Source organism: Bombus vosnesenskii, unplaced genomic scaffold (genome assembly GCF_011952255.1).
Source record: "Bombus vosnesenskii isolate JDL3184/JDL3185 unplaced genomic scaffold, Bvos_JDL3184-5_v1.1 scf7180000013297, whole genome shotgun sequence".
Lineage (NCBI taxonomy): Eukaryota > Metazoa > Arthropoda > Insecta > Hymenoptera > Apidae > Bombus > Bombus vosnesenskii.
In genome coordinates, this window is record NW_022882947.1 from 774,648 (window position 1) to 796,939 (window position 22,292).

At 38.9% G+C, this 22,292-nt stretch overlaps 1 protein-coding gene across 1 annotated transcript in view; it reads left to right on the forward strand.

The window, feature by feature from the left end:
- LOC117233582 (cGMP-dependent protein kinase, isozyme 2 forms cD4/T1/T3A/T3B) overlaps positions 1–22,292 on the forward strand; it is a 54,200-nt gene that overhangs the window by 3,505 nt on the left and 28,403 nt on the right. The gene's annotated exons all lie outside the window — the stretch shown is intronic.

Consider the following 22,292-nt stretch of genomic DNA (forward strand, 5'->3'; position numbering starts at 1 on the left):
AAACCGAGTTTTTTGTTTTAAAGAAAAACGAAACAAAACACGTCGGATCGGCTAACGTTTTCCTCTCGTGGCGTGATTTTATTCAAGTCTAAAAACTTTATGCGAATAATATCGAAGCAATAACGTGAATAAGAATCCGTCCTAATATGACTGGCATCGTCGATTTGTTCGTGAATCAATTTGTTTACACAGTTGTTTAAAATTAAGCGAAAATAACAAGCGTGGACAGCATGAGGAGCGAATAACAGACGTAGATCTATTTTCAAATCGAATTGAAGGCAGATTATTCTATGTTCGATATGCAAATCCCTTTGATATTTAACATTCTAAACGCTGCTCTATCTGAATAATAGAGCGACGTAGTATACGTTGGATAAGAACTCGATCGAAAAAACGTGCTCGCAAATATGTATACGACGATAAAAATAGAGGTACTTCTTTTGTAGCGTATTCCTACTGGTTCGGTTTAATACTTTTTCTCTGGGTGATTCGATTCTGCATTGATCTTGGGATTAAAAAGAGAAATTTGGTTCGTCGATCGTTCAATTCGCGAATAACGGTGCGAATGTTTTTAGAGCAAACGGATTCCTATGACCTTTTTATGACTGTTTTATGTACTCTTGATAAAAATTCTTGTTAAACACGTGTTTGTCCGGATGACAGAAAATTTATCATCCGTATAAAGAGTAAATTATTTCTATATGGTTAAAAATAGCATTGGAACTCGTTATCGGTGGAATTTATTTTGGCAACGGATGATATCAGATGATTCAAAAATAAATATGATAATAAAATTATAAACACATTGAAACGTGTTAGAGCAAGAGGAGCAAGCTACAAAGAATCGCAAAACCGATACTGATAATCGCACGTGTAATCTACGCTTGTTTCGTCTTTTTTTTTTTTTTTTTTTTTTTTTAGAAAAAATTCACGATAATTATTATTCTTCGGTATAAAACGATCTCGCATACGAATCAAGATCGTTGATCATTAACCGCGTGGAAACATGCTGCGAGAAATCTGTTTCTAACTTGAAACATTTTCTATGCCCTGTTGAAATAAATAAAGTACAGGGAGGAGTAGCGATCTTCGTTTAGTCGATCTTTAACGTTACGTTTGGCTATTGCTTTGCTCTTTCCATGTATTTCGTGAAACGTAACAATTTATGTGTATATATGCATATAATTGAGATATGCGCAAGTACATATTAAGGATCGCTTGTACAGCTATTTTCATAAGCCCTCGTGGAAGTGACGTGTTTCGAAATACACCATTAAGGATGTTATCCCGATAGAAATAGAATACACGCTCGTTTTTCCTTTGGCGCGCGTATTTAATAAATTACTGATACGTCATCGTCTCTTTGGGATTAGTTAGAGCAGTAATTTCTCGACGATTAAACATAGAAATAAAAGTAAAACTTTTAGTCGTATTCGAGTCGTTGTTGGTATGTTTATAATTGAAAACAGCGAAGTAACTGCTCTAATAAAATCTCAATATGAATGTTAATTCTGAGAAACGCTCGAATATCGATAGGTTCATAATTATATATATATTTCCATAAAATTATAGAAATCGTGCAGTTTACATACAGTTTCAAGTATCGAATGTACCTGCTTCGGAACGTACGATGGTGTAACTCGTCGATTTTCAATAAATACAGAGTACTTACGTACGTTTCGCTTGTTCACAGTTGCAATTAGATAAGCTATAAGTACGAGTCTAACGAGATGATCGGATGTACTTTTATTTCTTTTCGTTTATTGCATAATTTCGTATTATCGCATGATTGTGGCTAAATGCGACATTTTTGAAATACCCAATATCTCTTGTTCTACGCCCTTAGTTACAGAAAACGTAAATTCTTTGACTGTTACGTTATTCGTATATTCGCAAGGATAACATTCGCGTATATATAAATGTCTAATAGTTGGACAATTATTTAATCGACGAATGATCATTTTCATCGATAAATGAGCTGGCATGATTCCACGGAGGTACAGGTGGCCCAGTTTCTAGAAGCAATCTGTATAGAAAAAAGTGGACAGCGTTCGAGGTATTCGTTGAAATATTCCACGTGAAATCGATGCGTAACAAGACAAATTTACTACGCCGAATAGCCGAGTCTCGTGGAATATTGGAAGTGCTCGTACACTGTAATCGAAACTGCAAGTCGTCGGCAACAAAAAGCCGGGATTTCACCATATTTCTGAAAACGCACTTTCACCGTGCTGAATTCCCATCGATTCTTATAAAACGAGGCAATCGTCCTATCGCCGCCTGTGGGCGTTTCGACATAAGCTCAAGTTTGCGTACCCGACGAGTACTTACTCCTGACATTTTATACGGTGTGTCGAGCTTCCTTGAAACTTCATTAAAATGACGAAACAACGAGTAAAACGGGAAGGCAGCGGGTAGATGTTATACGAAAGAAAAACTTGTTTACAAAGTGCCGCGTAATATTAAATAGACATCAGCATCTTTTCTTTTTTATTTTAATAACATTATGAAAGATATAAATTTACAAGAATCGTCTTTGCCGTCGCGTATCTTACGCTTATCTACGTATTATGTGTGTTGTGTATCTAACATATAAAATTTCTGCGTACCCGACACATTATTTAACGCAAAGTCACGACTGTTGTCGGATCGTAGCGGTCCAATAATTTCGCGTATCGCAACTTCGTTCTCTTCGACGATCTCCTTACGGAACCATAAACCGAAACATTCTCCATGAAAGCGAAGCGAAATCAAGCAATAAACACGTGCACGCGTAGAATCGGAATCGTGACAAAAATAGACGTTTCCTTGATGGTTCGGTCGGTGAATGTTAATACACCGTTTTGTCCAGCAATTTTGATGGCATAAGCAGGACGTGCTGTGATTGCAGAGCCGCGTGGGCGTGCAGATATCGATGCCGCGTGTATCGAAGCCGGCGCTTAGGCGAGACCCTCGCGGATTTACATTCCAAGTTCTAAGGCGGGCGCTTGATGGTAGGCGTTACATTAGTCTCGCTAAACACGAACGTCTTCCACTGTACCTGCATATATCCTCGTAATGTCGAATCGAGTACTATTCGAGATTTAATCGCGAATAAAAGCAACGTTGAATCAATAGGTGCCATTCGACTCGATAGCGGAGAATAAATTCAACGCAATTTCGATTTAATTCGAACCTAATCCGCTCGATTACGCTCAAACGTACATACGTTCTTCCGAGATGGGTTTTTGAAAAATTGGTTTGCCAATGTAGAATTTTTAAGGCATTCGTAGTATAAAATAATAAAGAAATCCGAATTCCGCATCACGCGTTTTGCGATCTAATCTCCACAAACCATTTAACGCGAACGGACACCAATTTGTTTATCTTGAAGCACCGTTTTTGGAAATTGCAGTGTAGCAATGGCGAACGATCAAATATAATCGCGTGGGAGTGGAGCGATCGAAGTAAAAATAACTGTTTGCTTTCGTTCGGCATATTAGTTCGGCATATCGAAAATCTGCTTCTTCTTTGCATAAACATCGGACGGTTTTAGATTAAAGAGACACTTCGAGCGAAATAAATCGATCTTTAGATCTGTGCGACGATCGAAATAGAAATAGCGTACAATTAAGAGGAATAATTGAAAAGTTACGTATTGTAATTCAGAATTGATCAAAGACTAAAGCAAACTGTATTTCTCTGACAATTAATTAACTATTATTTCTTGATGGATAATGAATCACGTTTCACTTCGTTTACGATAATTAATTTCATACGCTCGCTACATCCTTCCTTTGTTGTGTATTAACATTCTCCTAATTATATATATATATATATATGATAAAATTCATAGACTTTTATACAGGGTGGTCCTTAAAAACGCGATACTATCGTTTACTGGGTAATTCTAGGTGAAAAAGTAGGTAGAAAATGTAAAATAAAATTTTTGCGATCGGATATTTTCGCGTTCTACGGACAGACCAGCTCGTACCGTTCTCGATTCTTCGTCAAAGAACCGAACAACACGCTCGTTGATAGCTAAAGCTGGCGTTAGACTTGCACTCTCATCAGACGCTTGCATACCACTTTCTAAGGCTGGCGCCCGTGGTAGGCGTGTAGCATTAGCTTCGCAAACGCGATACGTTTCGTTGCACCTCTGAGTTCACCGCGGTGTATTTTTCTTTTTCATTCTCACTCTCGGCCTCGTGCGCTAAAACTCTTCGTGCGTACTTAACAGACGGATCGTTCCCTCTTGCATTCCTAAACGCTATTGTGTCCAGTGATTCTTCTTTTTTTTACTGAAACGCTACAGCGATAAAAGCGGCCACGTGCTGATAGGAAACGGTCGATCGACGGATCGTGGACTTGACTTTTACGAGACTTTGCGAGAAAAATAGTGGAGAAGAATACGACGACCAAAGGAAACGGACTTGTTTCTTTCGTTCGTAGCCATTTAAATCGTAGTAGCCATTTAAATTTAACCGCTTAACCCGTTCGCGTAATTATTTATTTATCTCCTCTATAGAATTATCATCATTTTTAGACATTTTGAAAGGTACTCGTAAGATCGTCCGTTAAAGTCCTGTCGATATGAACGATAACACGTTCATGTAGCAAGTATTATTATGTATCGTTAGGTATCAAGATCAACTACTCGGAAGGTAATTGAATTAAAATACAAAACCGTGCCACATCCTGCCTTTCTTTCCGGACGATGTTTCCCACCAATTATTACATTTGTAAACGCTCAGACAATCTTGCGAAGCAGGACAACTGTGATAATTAAGGACTTTGAGAAATGTATTAATACAACTCGTTCTCTTCGTGGAAAAAACACAAATGGTTCGATATTTCATCCGTTGCGTTCGCTCTATCTCTGTATGATAAAAGGTAAAAGTTTCAGTTCGCTTGCGCTTCGAACCGAATTCCATCGTTGAACGTCGGATTGAGAAGCGAGATAATCATTAATAACGAAGCTATGCCGTTGGTTTATTAAAATATTTCTTGTTGTTTGTGCGAAAGAGGAATGAACGAGAAACGAGCGGCGGGAAGGAGGTAATCGATCGACGAGGATCACGATCTGCATTAGGGCTCGAGGCACGACCGGTTCGTCGCGAAGAAACGCGGTCGGCCGTTAGAATGGCGCCACGGAAAGCATTCCGTAGGCACGCGTTCGAGATTTGACTCGCATTTTGACACTGTGAGTTATACGCGATCGAAACCCAGGTCAGGAGCAGCCGCTAATTTTAGCCTTTGACTGCTTCGTTATGCGAACTGTGTCTTTTTCTTCTTTACACACACACACTCTCTCTCTCTCTCTCTCTTTCTCTCGAATTTTGGTCGCCGCGATGCCAACGTACCCGATATGACCGTTTCTGTTGCTTTAATTCGCGTTAGGCCGCGATTTTTAATGGACCAACGCGATCGTCTTGGAATGCTCTTCGCGCGCGGCCCGAAGACGGAATTAATCGCCTTCTGGTTACAAATTACCGATCGACCACCGCGCGTTCTTTCGTGCCACGTTACTCATTGTCAGTCGAAGACGCGATACCGCGTTAATACCGATGTTAATCGATCGAATTGTATCGTCGCATTCTCTCACGAGTATTCCTAGATATTTATTATCTTTCTCTTTTTGAAAGCAAAGGTAATAACGTTGCTGGCAAAGTGTTTTACGAAGGAATACCGCCACTGTACGTTCAACGTGCGAAATGATTGGCAAAGTTATCGATCAACGGTATAAAAGGCAAAAATGGAACGAGTTCTCGGAAAGGAACGATGACTAAAACGATTTCGAGGGAGCTCCGATAAAACGATACATATTGGATTGGAAGTTGGTTGGCGAGAACGGATCGCAGACTAGCGTGATCGTTGGTGTGGGAAGTGCCGTGAAAAATAATACGTTTCAGGTTCGTCGAGTGCAGACTGCGTTCATGTCGGACTGACGTCATGGTTACGCGCCGTTGGCGAGCTAACGACCGTTTTCATAAAATCGCGCGTGTGCCCTGCAATAGGAGCGTGTGCATACCCGCAGGAAACCGCCTTCGAAACGTTCGCACCCGAGGCCGAATTCTCAAGGTCGTTGCACCGGGAGCACAGGCCGGGGCTGCACTTGACGCGCACGAGCGCCCTTTGAAGCTTCCACCAGGCGCTCCATTCACGCCCCTTCCTTCTCTTCTTCTTCCCCCTCTTCGTCTCTTTGTCCTCGTCTTTCCTCTTCTTTCGCTCCTTCGCACTTGCCGCTGGATCGTCGTTAAAAATTCCTTCGGCAATTTATCTTCCTTAAGGATTGCGAAGGGTGAAGTAGTAGGTGCTTCGCAGCTGATATGGGAAGTACAGATTAGTTTCCAAATGGTGCGAGTAATACATCCAGCGAAATCGCGTTTCGTACGATGTTGGACGTTGACGTTGAAGAATCTGGATTTACGAAAGACGATAGCGGATACTCCGCTATAACGCATGAGATAGTCATTTTCTAACGGTTAATAGAAGATAGATTTTTCAAAGCGATCTGTGCAAGCGATCTGAGATTCGATGACGTTGCGGAGAAAGGAAAGAAAATAAGAACGAATTGATAGTTTTCATCGCAAGAGTTATCTAATGACCGTTTGGCATCTATTTGCGTAAGCGGGGTTCGTTCCGAGATCAGGTTTTCCCAAAAAGATAAGTGTCGAGTAGAAAAATTCCGTTCTACGTCTTGATCTGCTCTTTTAGACGGGAAACCATTCCACATACCATCGTTACAACGTCGTTTCTAATTCCTCGAATAATCTTTAATCTCTAGTATTATTTATATCGAGAAATTAAACGAACGGTAGCGAGGCATTTATCGAAGAAGACAGATATTCTTTGTTGTATCGTGAGGTCTACGGAAGTTTGATAGCGCGATAAGAGATCACAAAAATAGCAGAAAATACGCAGAAATAATTGTTAGATCACTGGTAGTCGACGATCTACGATAAATGACGATTAAATGACGCTCGGCTGTGATATTTATCGGTTAACTGTCCGACTTTTGCGCTTCTTTTCTTACAAGCAGAAACACGACGAACCTGTGTGACTTTCGAATCTCGATTGCTCGTGAAAAGATACAATTTTTCAACTTAAACCAAGGCTCGTGTGTAAAGTTGAAACTTTATGACGTAAACGGTATCTCTGGGAAGAAATATTTCAACGTTTTATCAGGAACGTTTGATTCCTCGCTTATCTGTAATTAACAAAAAGCTTACAAGCTTAATAAAAAGGAGCGGGAATTTAATTAGGCGGAAGAGCGATAAAATTTCGTGATTCACAGCTATGTGCGTGTAAAGGGAAAACGCACGATAGAAAGGTGCGTGTTTACAATTGATTAACAAAGAGGAAGTAATTACGTGTTATTAGCCGTACCATCGCCGGTTATTATTATTCAAATACCGATACGATTACGTCCACGAGCCTTTGTTTCTCAGAACTTCTGTGGACTGATTAGATAGTAAACTAGAGAGAAGCACGATACACCTTCGAATTCGTTCGACGATAAACGAAAAAGGAAATAGGTAATCGAAAGACTGGTATGTTTACAGAGTTTCTTCTCCGCGAAATAACATCGACGCGAGAAAGAATGGTCGTCGATCCTTCTTCTTTCTTATGGAAGTCTCTTCTTCTTTTCTGTCCACGGTGGAAACGGACTCTTTAAAACGATTTATCGTCGATATCTGCTTTAAAATCGAGCCTGATAGAACATCTAGAACGGTACGTTCGTATAGAAAGCTGATTAATATGCACTTGAATTTTCGCTTCGAATATTCTTCGAAATATGCTTTCTCGGTTTCGTATACATCGAATCTAATTTCATCGTTACGATCTGAGCGTGATAACTTACAACACAGGATGATTTGTCAAAAGCAGGACGTCTCGTATATAAAATTTCTAGGAGAAGACATACGGAGAAAAGGTGATTGGGGCACCTGCTAGGACGCGACGTCCCATGGCGCTCTCGAGAATCTTATAGACCGGTCACACCTAGCTGCTTCTCCATTCTCCGTGCCTTTCTTCTATTTCTTCGGCACGTTCAAAACTCGTTCCTCCGTAACACAAGCGGATCTTTAATAGCCTCATTCAGTGCGCCTGATCATCGACTGTACCTTTTACGGAGGGCCATAAACAAATACTTGTACATACTTACGTGAAAATTCTCTAGTAACTTGGTTTCTTGGTTCTAAGCGATTAAAATGCCTACCATTCGTTTTCACTGTCCGATACATACTAGCGAACGTCGGTTTTAACTTTTAACTAGAAAATATTTCGCGATCGAGAAAGACCATCGGCTTCATCGAGTTGATCTTTTCAATTTACTCTTTTCAATATTCCAACGAAAATATTGTGCGTTGCTTTAAGTAGAAAAGCTTTGCACGCAAGTGGTTAGAAAAATACCGTAATTTTAATTTATCTAAAAAATCGTTAAAAATCATTTTTTGAAACTTTCGTTCGTATCGTATATTTTGTATTATATTGTCACACCTGGTGTAGCTACACCTAGCGAAGACTTGTCTACAACTCGCAATTCTGAAAATACTTTTGAACGAGTAAACGTTGTATAATCGGAATATTTTATAAATATCTCTGCATATTAATGCGACTTTCGCAAGAATAAGGCAGCGAATAAGATTAGGAATAGAATTAAAAACGTGTAAAAAGACCGCTATTAGTGTTGACAGTGTGGAAAGAAATATGTAGAGAAAAGATAAATTTCTGGGTGAAACTTTAAAAAACATTTTTTTAAACAAACAAATCCCTCGATACCCGCGAAATACTCCGATATTTAGAGGTTTCGTATTATTTTATCGTTATTACCATGCTGCTCGAGTTACAGCAGCTTCGATTCATTTATTTTCCTTCGCTACCATTTGCTTTGATATCTCACCGTTTCTTCGATTCCATTAAAATCGGACGGGCTTTCGGAGAAAAACGATTATAAACTGCTCTCATTAAATCGACATAAACCTTCGTACATAGTTTACGATAAACGAATCAATATTGCTCGTGAATCTTTGGATTTTTTATCTATCTGTACCTTTGCCGCGAAAAACGATATTTTGTCGTGGAAATATCAAAATTTGATGATTCTTATCGAAAAATTTACGACTATATCGAATGTTATACGTTCACATACATACGTTACGTGGCTTCTTTTTACTATCTTGTCGAATAGACGCTTCAGAGAAACGAAATATCGTATATCTTATCCTGATATCGGCACAGTTATGGTTGCATTAAACTGTAAGTTCCTTTTCAGTAACACGAAGAAAATAGCTTTCGCGGCAAGTGTTTGGAACGAGCACCTTTGAAACACGCACCGTCATGCTTGTTCTAATAATACAACCGAGAAAGGACCACGTACCGCTACATATTCGCGGAGTAACGCTTGATATTTGCAACGCGTATGAATAAGTCGTGTTGTACGCTACGGCAACATATCATTCTATCGAAATAATTAATGACCGCAAAACAAATAGCGTACACACGATAAAACGCGTTCAGAGCCGATTTAACGAATCAGTTTGATGAAACAGTGTAACGTTTTTTTATTTTTTATTTTTTATTTTTTAATTCTGGTCCATCTTAAACGAGCTACGCTGCAAAATTGTATTTCTTCGTTTCCGCAGACATCTGTAAAGTTGATCAAAGTATCTTATTATGATAATCATAAAATATGTCGAAATATGCAAGTAGCATACGTAAAGTATGAAAATATAACGCAATAACTATAGAAATATATAAAAAAATGTGCCATAAATATACGAGACATGCAATGATAATAGTGAGTTTATTACAATTAAATTGCAATTAAAGTTACAGTGAACTACAATCACTTTTTTTATATCAGCTATAGATAGCTGATAATGTTTATCGTTTCGCTCGACATCATACGGCGTAACTGGATACGACACAATGTAATTGTTAATTACACGTTGTGGAAAAGCGATACGTTACGGTTGGCGAGCGTATGATAGCTTTAGTTCGAGCCGTTTTTAACTTAACGTTATCCTTAAACGGTTCCTTATGAGTCTTAATACCGACTGTATACAAGTCAGTCCACCTTCCCTGGAATCACCCTATACATTATTAATTGTTGCATTGCCGTGGAACTGCGTAGCTATAAATGATCGCGCGATTGGCATATCGAACCGAACCTAACTAATCATCCGCGATCCAAAGTCGAAGAATATTTACGAAGGATCGAATATCGTCACGTTGCTAGTGGATGGCCATACAAGGTGCAAAAAGATTTGTATGCCGCCGTGTGGCTTCCTTCGCGTCCGTCTATTCATCCGGAACATGATTCTCGCGTTGGGACTGAACAGAATTTATATGGAAGTCGCCATCGATGCTTGCAAATAATCGGGGCCCTCTGACGCGCGAGATTAAGCCGCGATAATTGGACTATCGCGTCGTCGACGATCGTGTATGTACAGCTTGCTCGAGATTATTTATTGGAACGTGGTACCAGTTGGTATGAGTCACGTGGCTCTATTATCCTCTTCTCCCCGTCCTGTGGAGACGTCTTCTGGATATGTAAGTGGGCCTGAAAATAGCTGCGTTCGTCATGGCCAGTGACGACATCGCACTAGTGGGCCCAGTGGTTGGTTCAGTTTCGTTGGATTTTCTCGACGATTCGCGAAATCGTTTGCGATTCCGTGCAAAAGTCTTGGGCCATCTACGACGAGGAACCCGTATGGACAACTGTATCTAATTATATTAGGAAATGTTTCCACGTGGTGTCATATCGAAACGAATCTGTACAGGTTTAGATATATAAATTTGTTGTAATGTAAGCAATCAGGATCAGAGGTTAACAGGTTTTTGCATTCGATTTTGCTGTGCAAATATTTACATAACGCTTGATCAGAAAATGAATTTCTTTTTTGTAATGTAAGATAATCTTGGATCTAGAGTCTACGTTTTATCTTACAGAATATATTCTTATATGTCATGTCGTAAATTTTCGTCCTTCGTGTTAGACGTTAATTTGAACGAGAGAAAAGGAAGGAAAGAATTTGTGACTCGATCGTCGTTGGTAAATCATACCTACGGCACTGTCTTTTTATTTATCAGAATAGAACAGAATGGGATCTAGTAATGATTTATTATTATTAATCTTTCTAATCACCAGAAGTTTAAACAAACAACGCGATTTATAATGGTGGATGCTCGTGTCTTTTCGATATTGTTCAACGGCTAAAAATAATCTAGAAAACAGGATCGCTTTGAATTATCTCTTTGTATCCCATTCCATTATCGATTCGTGAGGGGCCACTAGATAAAAGAATCAAGTTCGTAAACGAAGAAATTCGATTAAATAATCTTCGAGCACACGATCTCAAATAACGAATAGTAAGTGTATTTAATGGTAAACTTTGATGTACACTGAAAATTATTTTGTCGACAGCGAATATTGTTTTTGTTCTCCTTAACACTAGCAGTATAATCGCAACATATTTATACTTGTATAATATATTACTTCCATTCATCAATAATTTATTTGTAACAAATTTATGCTGCTAAACGACTAATAGATGAATAGTTCAAAGAATTTAGTGAATCACTGTTTATGTCTACATTTAGACGTCTTTCAGAATACCTCGGGTTTCTTTAAGAAATTATCAATTTATTTTAATATGGAAATCGTATAATTAATCAACGTTCAGGCGTGATGTAACAGCAGCGTGAAGATATTTCTTGGAAACGATACAAGAAAATTATAAATAATGCACTTTCATCAGATCACGAACCGGTATCGTAATATTAGATTATTATATTATCAACAGATTTTTATTAATATTCATGTTTCGATAAGACTTGTACGTTAACCGTAAAAATTGATAAATTTTGTCTAACGTATCATCGCTAATCGACTAATATTTCTAATAAAAAGTCGAATGACCAAAGTAAATATAGAAACATGGTCCTAAATTTGCGAATTTCTCATTTCACTTATACATTAAACATTTTTCTTTTATCTTCCTTTTTTTTTTTTTTTTTTTTTTTTGAAGTCAATGAGCTTTATAAACGGTGCTTCATACGGTCGAAATTTGATACCGGCGATATAAAACTCGTCGAAATGTAGGAAACATAAATAATGATTCGCATTTCGACGTGTCGCTGTCAGAAATCAGTATTTATCTTTTAATATTCCGTATTTGCCCGTTGGACTATTGGATTTATTAACGTCGATTCAACGATAAGCTTTAAAAGCTATTCGATGTAATTTCAAGAATCAGAATTTATTTGTTCGGTGTAAGTGCTTCTGCAGCTCCTTTAATAAAGCGCTCCAAATAGAGTCCTCGTTTTAAAGGCTTCGGAAATTTCCAGCCCACCGTAATTCATGCGGTCCGCGAAAGAGAATATACATTGATCCTGAATCAATAAATTCGTGAAAGCCAACGTACAACAGGTTGAACCTTCGGCAAGTTTCCATTTACGGATCTTTTTTCGCCTGTCAGAAGCTTGCTACGCAGACGTCCAAACTATACGTAGCAGCGTCGGCCCCCTAATAAAAGTAATTTTATGGAGCGGTCGAATTAAAATCGAGTTTAATCTTCTGATGTCCTTTATTGATATATGTGCATATAATTCGAACGTTCCACGAACTGCCTCCCTTCGAGAGAAGACAGGGGCAAAAAGGAAATAGAAAATATAAAATGCTGGGTAAACTCGAGACTTCCTAACGTCGCGCGTATCCTAATGGTTAATTAAGCTTACATTGAATTTCCTATTCGTCACCGTCGTTATATTACGGTTAATGAGTTGGTCAGTCCAGACTGAACAGGCCGAACGGGATGAACGAGACGTTGGGAATGGCAGCGGGCCTAACGTGCCAGTGATTTACCGTCCATAAAGTTTCGGAGTTCTATTTTTACCACCTCCCACCTCATCTGGAGCGAGAAGAAGCCTCCTTTACGCTCCTTCTCTGCTTGTACGCAGCTTCCGCTGTGACTGCAGCTTAGAAAGAGAGAGAGAGAGAGAGAGAGAACGAGCAGAGAAAACGAACAGCGAGATAAAGAGAGAAAGACAGACTTCTCTGGCCCACTTGCTGTGACTTGTCTCGTCGAGTCGACTCGTTGCACTCGACTCTGTGTTGAAACCAGTCGAGTGACGTCACGTATAATTAGTTCTTTGATTCCATCTATCTCTTTCTCTCTTTTTCCCCAACCTCTTTCACCCCCTTTCCTCACCCTCGACTCCCCCTGACTCCAGTGTCGTTTTTATCCAACCCAACGAGCCTCCGCCGTTCCTGCTCACAGTGATGTAATTGAATCACTCTAGAAGATTAGCAGTTTTAGATTTTGATAACGACGGTTGCATAATCGAAGCTGTTTTACAAGTCGATAGTTCTATACGTATCTACGTTTCAGCAATTTACGTCAAAAAGAATCAAAATTACACGATAATCTTAACGTGCAAGCGTTTTATCGTCTAGAGATATACGTATGTATCGTTCGGCAATCTTTCAACTAGGGACAAATTATCATGAATTCCCTAGTGTCAACTAACAGAAGCAGAAACATTTTCTCGACACGCTGTTTAATGGGTTAACGTTTCCATATGTTACTCGCAACTGTCTACGCTTTCAACACGTGTAAGAGATAAATTTGGTTTGTTTTTCGAGACAGAATCGTTAAATAATATCAATTTTCCTTAAAAAGAACAATTTGGTAAATCGATGTGGAACGATGTTGTCATGTTGCTGAAAGAGAAACGGTAGAATCGATACGTTCGGTTCCGTCGATCGTTGCATAGACAGGGAGTTAATTAAACAGGTGTTTTTCCAAGTGCCTACTAAAATGCCATCCGGTTACGCTACTGGCTGTCCCACTCTCGATGTTTCTTCTTGTCTCTGTTTCACCTACAGCGTTCCCTCTTTCCGTCTCGTTCCCGGTTTCGTTCCTCGACTGTTCTCCCCGCCACGCTTATCTCGTCGTGGCTAAAAATAGACCCTGTCACGGCCATCGGCGACATTTTAAAAAGCCGCACAAGCGGCCGGACGACGAGCTTCGAACCAAGCCCACGAACGAACGAATTAGCGCCTCCTCGAGATATCGTCATTGAACAGTGGCGCCTTCTCGCGAGCATATTTCACTTTCTGCTCCTCCACCTGTTGCTCCCTGCAAATTGTGTTTTCGATCGCGCTCCGTCGGTACGTGCGAAATACATCGTGAATTCTCATCGGCCGATCCACTCTACTCTTTCGTTCCTCGCAATTGGAATCTTTTTCTTTTTTAACTTATTTCAGATTTCGAACCATATAATATGAAAAATAAAACGTTGATATCGAAATGATTTTTATTCGTTACCTTTTTTATTATAGGACATTTCGAAAAACAAGGGGACTTATAAATTGTTAGTTTCATTCATAGTTAATTCAGACGAATTCCTTCATGTTATTGATACTAAATTTATACTATACTATACTATCGATACAACAGGCGATATTTACTCGAAGATAACGTTGCACGCGATAAAAGTTTGACACATATTTATCAATTAAAACATTACACGTCACAGTAGCTTTGTTTCGTAAAAACTTGTTGCACAAGAAAGCTTAATTTAACAATTAACGATCCGATCTTCGTTAAGATTAATGGATGTTATTAACGAAATTAATGCACGTGCCTTTTCTTCTTTCCCGTTTTATTCAGTTTCATCCAACAAGTAGTATGTTCGATAACAACGATTTTTGAAAAAGGAAAAAAAAGAAAGATTCAAGTCGTTTGGTCCCATTTTAAACAAAGTTATTCTGTTTTAAGGAGTTGTACGAATACTTTCTACACCCATTGCATATATGTATGTATTTATGTACATCGGTCCAGTAGATCGAGGTCAAATGGACGGACCTATGAGACGAGAAATTACCTGTGTTCTTTGGTAACAGCCCGGAGACCAAACGTTACGTAACGTTTTAGAGGTACACGTGTAGGTGGGAGAAGGGAAGTTGTTCCATTTACCCGTGTCACTTTTGCCAATATTCAAAGGGGGGTCAAACTCTGGGGAGATGCCTTGGGCGATGTATCGCCTCGATTCGGCACACGTTACGAAATTTCCTATGTATTCATAAATATCATAGGGTTTCGTACAGTTACACGTGTAACGAGTATTACGACATTTGTTGCAAATTGAATTAGCTATAAAACTTAGCTTACTAATATCTTTTTATTTCGAAGTTTGATTTGTCATTTCAATGCCAGGAATTAGCCGGATTGTCGTAGAAATTTATCAACAATCTTAAATCGAATGTATTGTAGATTTCTTTTTATTTGCTATTATTTATAGCTTTATTCAATTTTTGAAGCGTGTAAGGTTTGCATATGTCATTGGTTCGTCGTTTGTCAAGGCTCTTTCCCGTCTTCCGATCACACTTTTTCTATGTAGTCGATCAAGGACGTATAACTTGTTCGTGCATATTTTATTTCACGCATCAGAAGTGTCGCTTTCGCTTTCCAACTTGCTCGACGAGGAAACGGGTTCGTATACTGTTACACTTTTCATGACATGAAAACTTCCACCGTTAATTTCACCAATTATTTTCGCTTTTCCATGCAACGATTAACATTAACTTCGATTGGCTTCTTCGTGAACTGCGACTTCGACGTAGATTTAGTATCAGATTTGTCAGTGTCAACGGAAGAACAAAAATTTACAACATATCAGCGAATGTACTACTGTATCGGTAGAGCTACTTGTTAAATAAATAAAGGCAAAGTCTGGCGAACAAAGGCGAACGAAAGCTGGGAAGAAGCGCTTTTATCTGAATATCGTTTCCGAGAGCAACGAACTTGGACGGTAAGCTGATTCCAGCCGCGTTCGTTCGATATTCACACGCATTTATCGCGTGGAATCGCTTCGCGTCGCAATAAAAATAGTCAAAGTTTTCATTAAAACCGTTATCGTATATACGTATCTGTTGGTGCAATTGGCTGATGCACCGGTTAAACCGTTTGAAAACGAATCGATTTGCTACCAGCTTTGGTATAATACGCGTTTCTCGCCGTATTACGGTTTAACCGTCCGTGAAGGTGCAACACGTTTCCCGCTTCATCTACTGTGACAAGAATACGACCTACGGTGGGTGAACTCTTCGCCGTTGATCTTATCGTAAAAAAATACCCTGCTGCTCGCGATGACTCTATATCTTCGTCGGAATCGGCTGGTAACGGTGTCGCAGGGACGTTTATAAAAAGAGAAATAAATCTGTTATCTTTGGTAGAATTAAAATCTTACGAATTTAGTATAATTGTGAAATACGCGGTATGTGCTTCGACCTTTCAGCTATTCTCGCTCTTTCGGTATAAAAAGGTAGCATATACCTTTGTATGTTAGTTGGAGATTAGCATTTGCTTTTGATCGTTGACTCGTACAATAGTCTCATTGATCGAGTGTCCCTTTGTATTTGACTAGACTAAGTTGGCAGTATATCAAGTTCTTTTATCCGATAGAATGAAACGATGAAAGCAAGCGAATTATACGACAGAATTGCATATCTAAATTTACAATACGTTTCATGATTGAACATCCAGTTTGCAAGAGGATCGAATAGTTTGAGCCAACCTTGGCCGTCGATTAACCGTTTTCGTCATCGCGGCGGAACGAGGGCGGCTAACTAAGTTTCTAATTGGCCATTGGAAATTTTTAATACGTGTACCGATATTCTATCGTAGCGCGAAAATATTTTATCGCGTCGTTTCATCGACTACTCGAATCCATCTAATGTCGTTACCGTGACGTTTGTTGCATTAATAATTACGATTTGGTCATGGGTAATGGCAGCTGGCAGATTTTTACTTGTTTCTGCTAAAAGATCCTGTCCGTTTCGGACGTTCAACTTCGAAATTTCCATATTTTTCAAACGAAATTCCATAGGCCTACGCCAATGTCCGATCGCAACGGATACGTCTCGTGCACGAGATTAATTTAACCATTTTATATTAAGGACCACGCCTCCTCGTTTCAACGTTTGACGAAGTAAATCGACGAGCCCCGATACACTGTATCCTCGGTGATTCGACAGCGAGATCCGCAGAAGAAACGATCGGTGAAACGAAATTTCCATCGCTTTCGAAAGAGAAGGAAATTGATACTTTAATAAAATGTAAAAATATGCGAAACCGCAAAGAAGATCACATGGAGCGAATTCCTGGCCGATCAAAGGTGCTTGCAAAATGATGTCGGATTTCAGCTAACATCCCCCGGTGACCATTCGTGCGGCTGCGCAGCCGCGATTACGAAACGGAAATGCGAAGGTTTCGGTGGACGCCGTTTAAATAATTCAAACGGGACGTCCCGCGATGGTTGGACGGTGTATTCGCGAGATCGTGGACTACGTGCAAACAAACAAACGAAACAAACGATCGTCTCGTCGTATTGCGTGGTGGATACGGTTTCGAAAAACGAGGCAAGGTCTCGTTTCGAGACCACGTACATCCTCGTCGGAACAGTGCCAGCGTTTTTCTGCAAAGCACGAGGTTTATGAAACGCAAATTCTACTCTTTATGGACAACCGTGTCCAGAACTCGCGATTAGAAGTCGCGATTATGGCAATTATAAATCATTTTTAGCTCTGTAATTTGGCACGAATGTCGTAGGATACAAATTTCGCTGCTTGATCTTTCGAATGGTCATGGGTCCATGGGTCATAGGTGTTTCAACAGGTATTTTATAGTCGATAGCCGTAGTCGTTAAACGATACTACGCGGCAAACGCTGATATTCTATCGTAATAGTTTAATTTTGGTAATAAACGCAATTTAAGAGAAAGAACGTATCTGGTTCTTGAGCGAATAAACTATCTACTTTGGCAAGATCCCGAGCGTAAAAAGATTGTCTCGCGACGTTAGAAAAGCAATAAAACTTTGCACCTGAATATAAAAAAACAGATACGTATAGATGTATATTTCTAAAAATGGTAACGAGCAATTATGGTCGCCTGGCTGATCGTTCGTGTAGTAGAACCAATAATGACCTAGAAGCAGTAATTTCTTGTCAATGATTTTCCGCGGTGTTTCGTAAGGAAAAAAAACAATGAACAATTGCTCGGCTATTATGGACTTACGAAATCACAATATACAATTCGCTGCTATATGTTAATTGCACATATTATATAAATTGTAAAACCAAAGAACGTTGCCCCTCTGTAAAATCTTAACTCGTTTATTCATAAATTATTTATATTTGACGAATTTGTAGTGAAGAATCCTTAGATGATAATTATAATCGAGTGCGTAAGATAATAATTATAATGTATATTCATAAATTAGCATAAAATCAGGATGATAATTGTGAGATATTTATCTTTATTTCAAATTTGCCCAAACCTAAAATTAAATACCTAAACGTAGTTCTAATCTAAACTGTCGTCCATCTATAACTCAGCGACACTCGCAATTAATCGAGAGTTAATGATAATGCTATAGATACTATTAATAATCTTTTTTATTTATCGTACACGCGATACACTATAAATAGAAATCTCGTGCTTGCGAAGCAGCGGCCGGGAAATGATGTGTTGCGATTGCGGTATTCACGCGAAAATGATAGATCGGTTAATGATTCCTTCGCTCGCTGGTATTAATGGCCTGATATCTTCTTTTTATGAAAATCATTAAAAAGCCTCGTTTTCTTGCCAGCGTTGTTCTAAAAATAAAGGGATATCTTGTATCATTTGTGTCACTGCTCGTACGAGAGAGGCATTCTAATTAAGCCATCGATCTTGTCTCCTGTACAGGTTTTTGAAACAGTCTACTCTGTGTGATGTAACACAGTATAATAGTTTGTTCTTTCCTATTATAATACCACATGGAGTAGATACGTACCATTTCTTAAGTCGTGTATTAACTTATGTCTTTTCCCTGTTATACGACTTAAATACGTGTGTATACGTTCGCGTTTCTCGTATCTTTTTCAAACATGTTTTGATGGAACTGCTATCTCTAGCATCCTTATACGCCTATAATAATTAAACAATTTCTGCAAATTTTTGACAACGGTGTTAATATTTTTTTATAAGGATCGTTACATCTTTGGTATTTTTGGAGTCAGTAACCTTTCAGCCACTCTCTCTCTCTCTCTGCTCCTGTCAGTGTAAAAATAAACGAAAGAAGATGAGGTGCGAAGAAAATCGCGCACATAACTGAAACGTGACAGGCAACGACGTTAAATGAATTTTTTAACGGCTCGGTACGTGATCATAGATATACGTGTAAGGTGTGTTCCTTTCGTGTCACATGGCGCCATAGAGGGTTGACGATGTAGCGACTCGTTGCGACTGCGACGATCCCTTTGCATTCCTCGGCGTAGTTTCGGTCGCGACGATCCATCGGTCGATCGAAATCGGTCGGGAAAATCGGTGAAATTGTCCGAAACGATAGATCGGATCGCCGCGAAGGCTGATCGCGAATGCTAGACGAGCAATAGGCTAGGTGAAAGGGGACCATTTTCGAAATACGTCGCAGCCAGGTCGACGTGCTGACTGGTAGTTTCGCGTGTGTACGCTAGCGCGTTCTGTGTTCGAGGAAGCGCGAGTCGCGATTATATCTCAAAAATAGACCGTGCGCGAACTCGAGTTTCTCGTTAGTCTCTCGCCCTACGCGATCGTAGTCTCTTCGGCTTGGTCCTTTCCGTCCAGTTTCGCGTTCAACGTCTGAGGTGTTGTTCGCACCTTCTCGGTACATACCTCGCATCTGTATCCGTAGTTCATATGTCGTTTTCTTTAGTTAATTTAATAAACAGTGGCGACAGTGTAATGTATTTGATATATGAAATCGCAAAGTATTCGAAATCCTTGTTTCTCGTCCTTACGAGCGACGGTGGTTCGAGTAACGTAACGCGGATTTAAAAATTATAAAAGATACGATATTTGTAGATTCTTGTTGATTTGTCTAACGAATAACGTCGTTGGCGTGGACTTGTGCGGATTTAAACGATCGACATAGTCGATTCGTCGATTCTTCGAATTACCTTTAACGAACAAATGAAATCGTTCGCGTGAAACAAATGGAACATCCCCGTACCTTCGAAATAATCAATGACAAACCGCATTGATTATTTCGTTGCTTAAATTAAATAAATAATCGTGTTTTATATTAAAACATTGGTCGATTTCTACATGAAATACGTTATCAAATATGGTAAACGGAAAGTACCACGAATTAATATCGATTAATCTACATCGATGATCTACTAATTTGCTGTTAATTCGAGTCGCGTATAAGCTTATTGCATTTCATTAAAAGAAATTAAAGACAATTTTGCAACGTAGCACGCTAACTGACTACTTACGATCCAGAAATTTGTTCCTTAGGAAATGCAAGGATCTGACGTTAAGAGTTGAATTAGAAATTTCTCTACCCTTGGCATTCGATCGTTAATCACGGGCACGGAATATCGCATCGATTCTCAGGCCACCATTAAATAGACATTAGCTACGTTTCATTATTAACGTATAATTAAGACAGTCCCTTTTTTACATCCAACCTCGCGCTAATCGACGGTCATCGTTCACGAAGCATCGAGTTCTTTCGATCAAATCTACGGCCTTTCTTGTCAGTTCGACGGAGACTCTTGCAAGTGACGGTTCTACGACCAAGCCACTATCATTCGCGATCGATCGAACAAATCGATATCTGTACACATATATAATTCCGTGTATGTACACAGTTATTAAATTTGATGTTGGTGATATTTATTTGTAAATTCTTCGAACGATCGAGCACTCGGTGGAAGAATGGTACGATTGCGCCATTTTATAATTTTAAGTTCTTGCGTTCAGAAGTGTTCAGTATTTTGCGAATAAAGAAGAGAAGGGCAAAGTGTATCGTATCGAGAGAAAATTGATTTAAAATTTATGTAAATTTCGTGAACGTTGTTGACGATTTGTCAGGATCGTGTTAGAGAGGTGACTACGGTGACCCGTGGGATTTTGTGCGAAAATAGTGATACCTCGTATAAAGATAAAGATAAGGTAGCTGCCTTAAAAACAACGTTAAGTCACGAAATTTTCTTTGTTATAAATTTCAATCGATAAACTTATAATACAAATAATGATATTACACGTTTATGCTAACCGCTACGAAATAAACGTAATGTAAATTTCTATAGACGATTCGTTACCATCGCAATTTTCTTTCGGTGTATATTTATCGATTGTTGGTGTCTGAAATATTTTCTATTGTTTAGCAGATACAACGTTTCGATATAACATACGAAGTGACTGGAAACATTGCCACTTCACGGTGATAAAGATCTTCATTCACGTTATTCTTTCGTCCCTATCTCTGTTGAAAATTATTCCCGCGATAATCTTATTCTACTTGTATCTTTTAGAAAAACAAACAATTTTAGCCATATGGAAATATACCTACGCGTATATGCAAAGACGGAGAACTTAAAACCAATTACTTCGTTGGTATTGGCGATTCGTTGATGAATTAAAATGGACCAGTTGGTTTTTTCTCGGACGATTTCAAAACAAACCGTTCGTTTCTAATTCTAATTGAGAAAGAACGCTTGCTAAACACAGACAGTCGCTGAAGGTGTCGATCATTGCTATTCCATTCTTATTTTCGAAAGTGTTATGCCCACATACCTACCTCGGTACTATCGAGATGCTCGAGAACGCCTCGACGTTTCAAATTGCCATTATATAATCGCGATACCTAGCATCGTGCTTGAACAAATTGATGCAAAAGGTAAAAAATACGCTGTCCAATAAAACAGTCAATTTTTTCGTTACACAATCTTTTTTAAAGACGATTACGTAACACGTCATTATAGTAACTTATAGTTTCTCGTTGTTTAACGTAAACCTGATTTCGTAGAAATATTTGCTTAGGTAAAAATGTTAGTTGCATCTGTTTCGTCTACTGTTTCGTCTACTGTTTCGTCGATTTAAAGGACGACGAGTTTTCTATCGTTCCGCTTTAATAATAATTAGCTGTTTCGCTGTATTTATGAAATAATTGAGAATTATTATATCTTTGATGGAATCGTTGAAAGCAACGGAGGTAGCGTAATTATTAGAACAATATCTAAAATTTACGCTTATCGGTGTTCGATTTTAAGATAATATACAACACGCGTCCACACTCTCTCAGCCGTCGGAGTCAATGCCAGTTTTAAAATAGATCGTTATCTTGTACGGGGATTCTAAGTAGATCAATCGATTTCTAACATTCTACTTCTAATAATCTTGTGTAATTTGCCTTTCCGTCCAATTAAATGTCTATCGTGTGAATCGTACGTTTCTAATTCATCTTCATCGGTAGGAATTTAATCTACTTA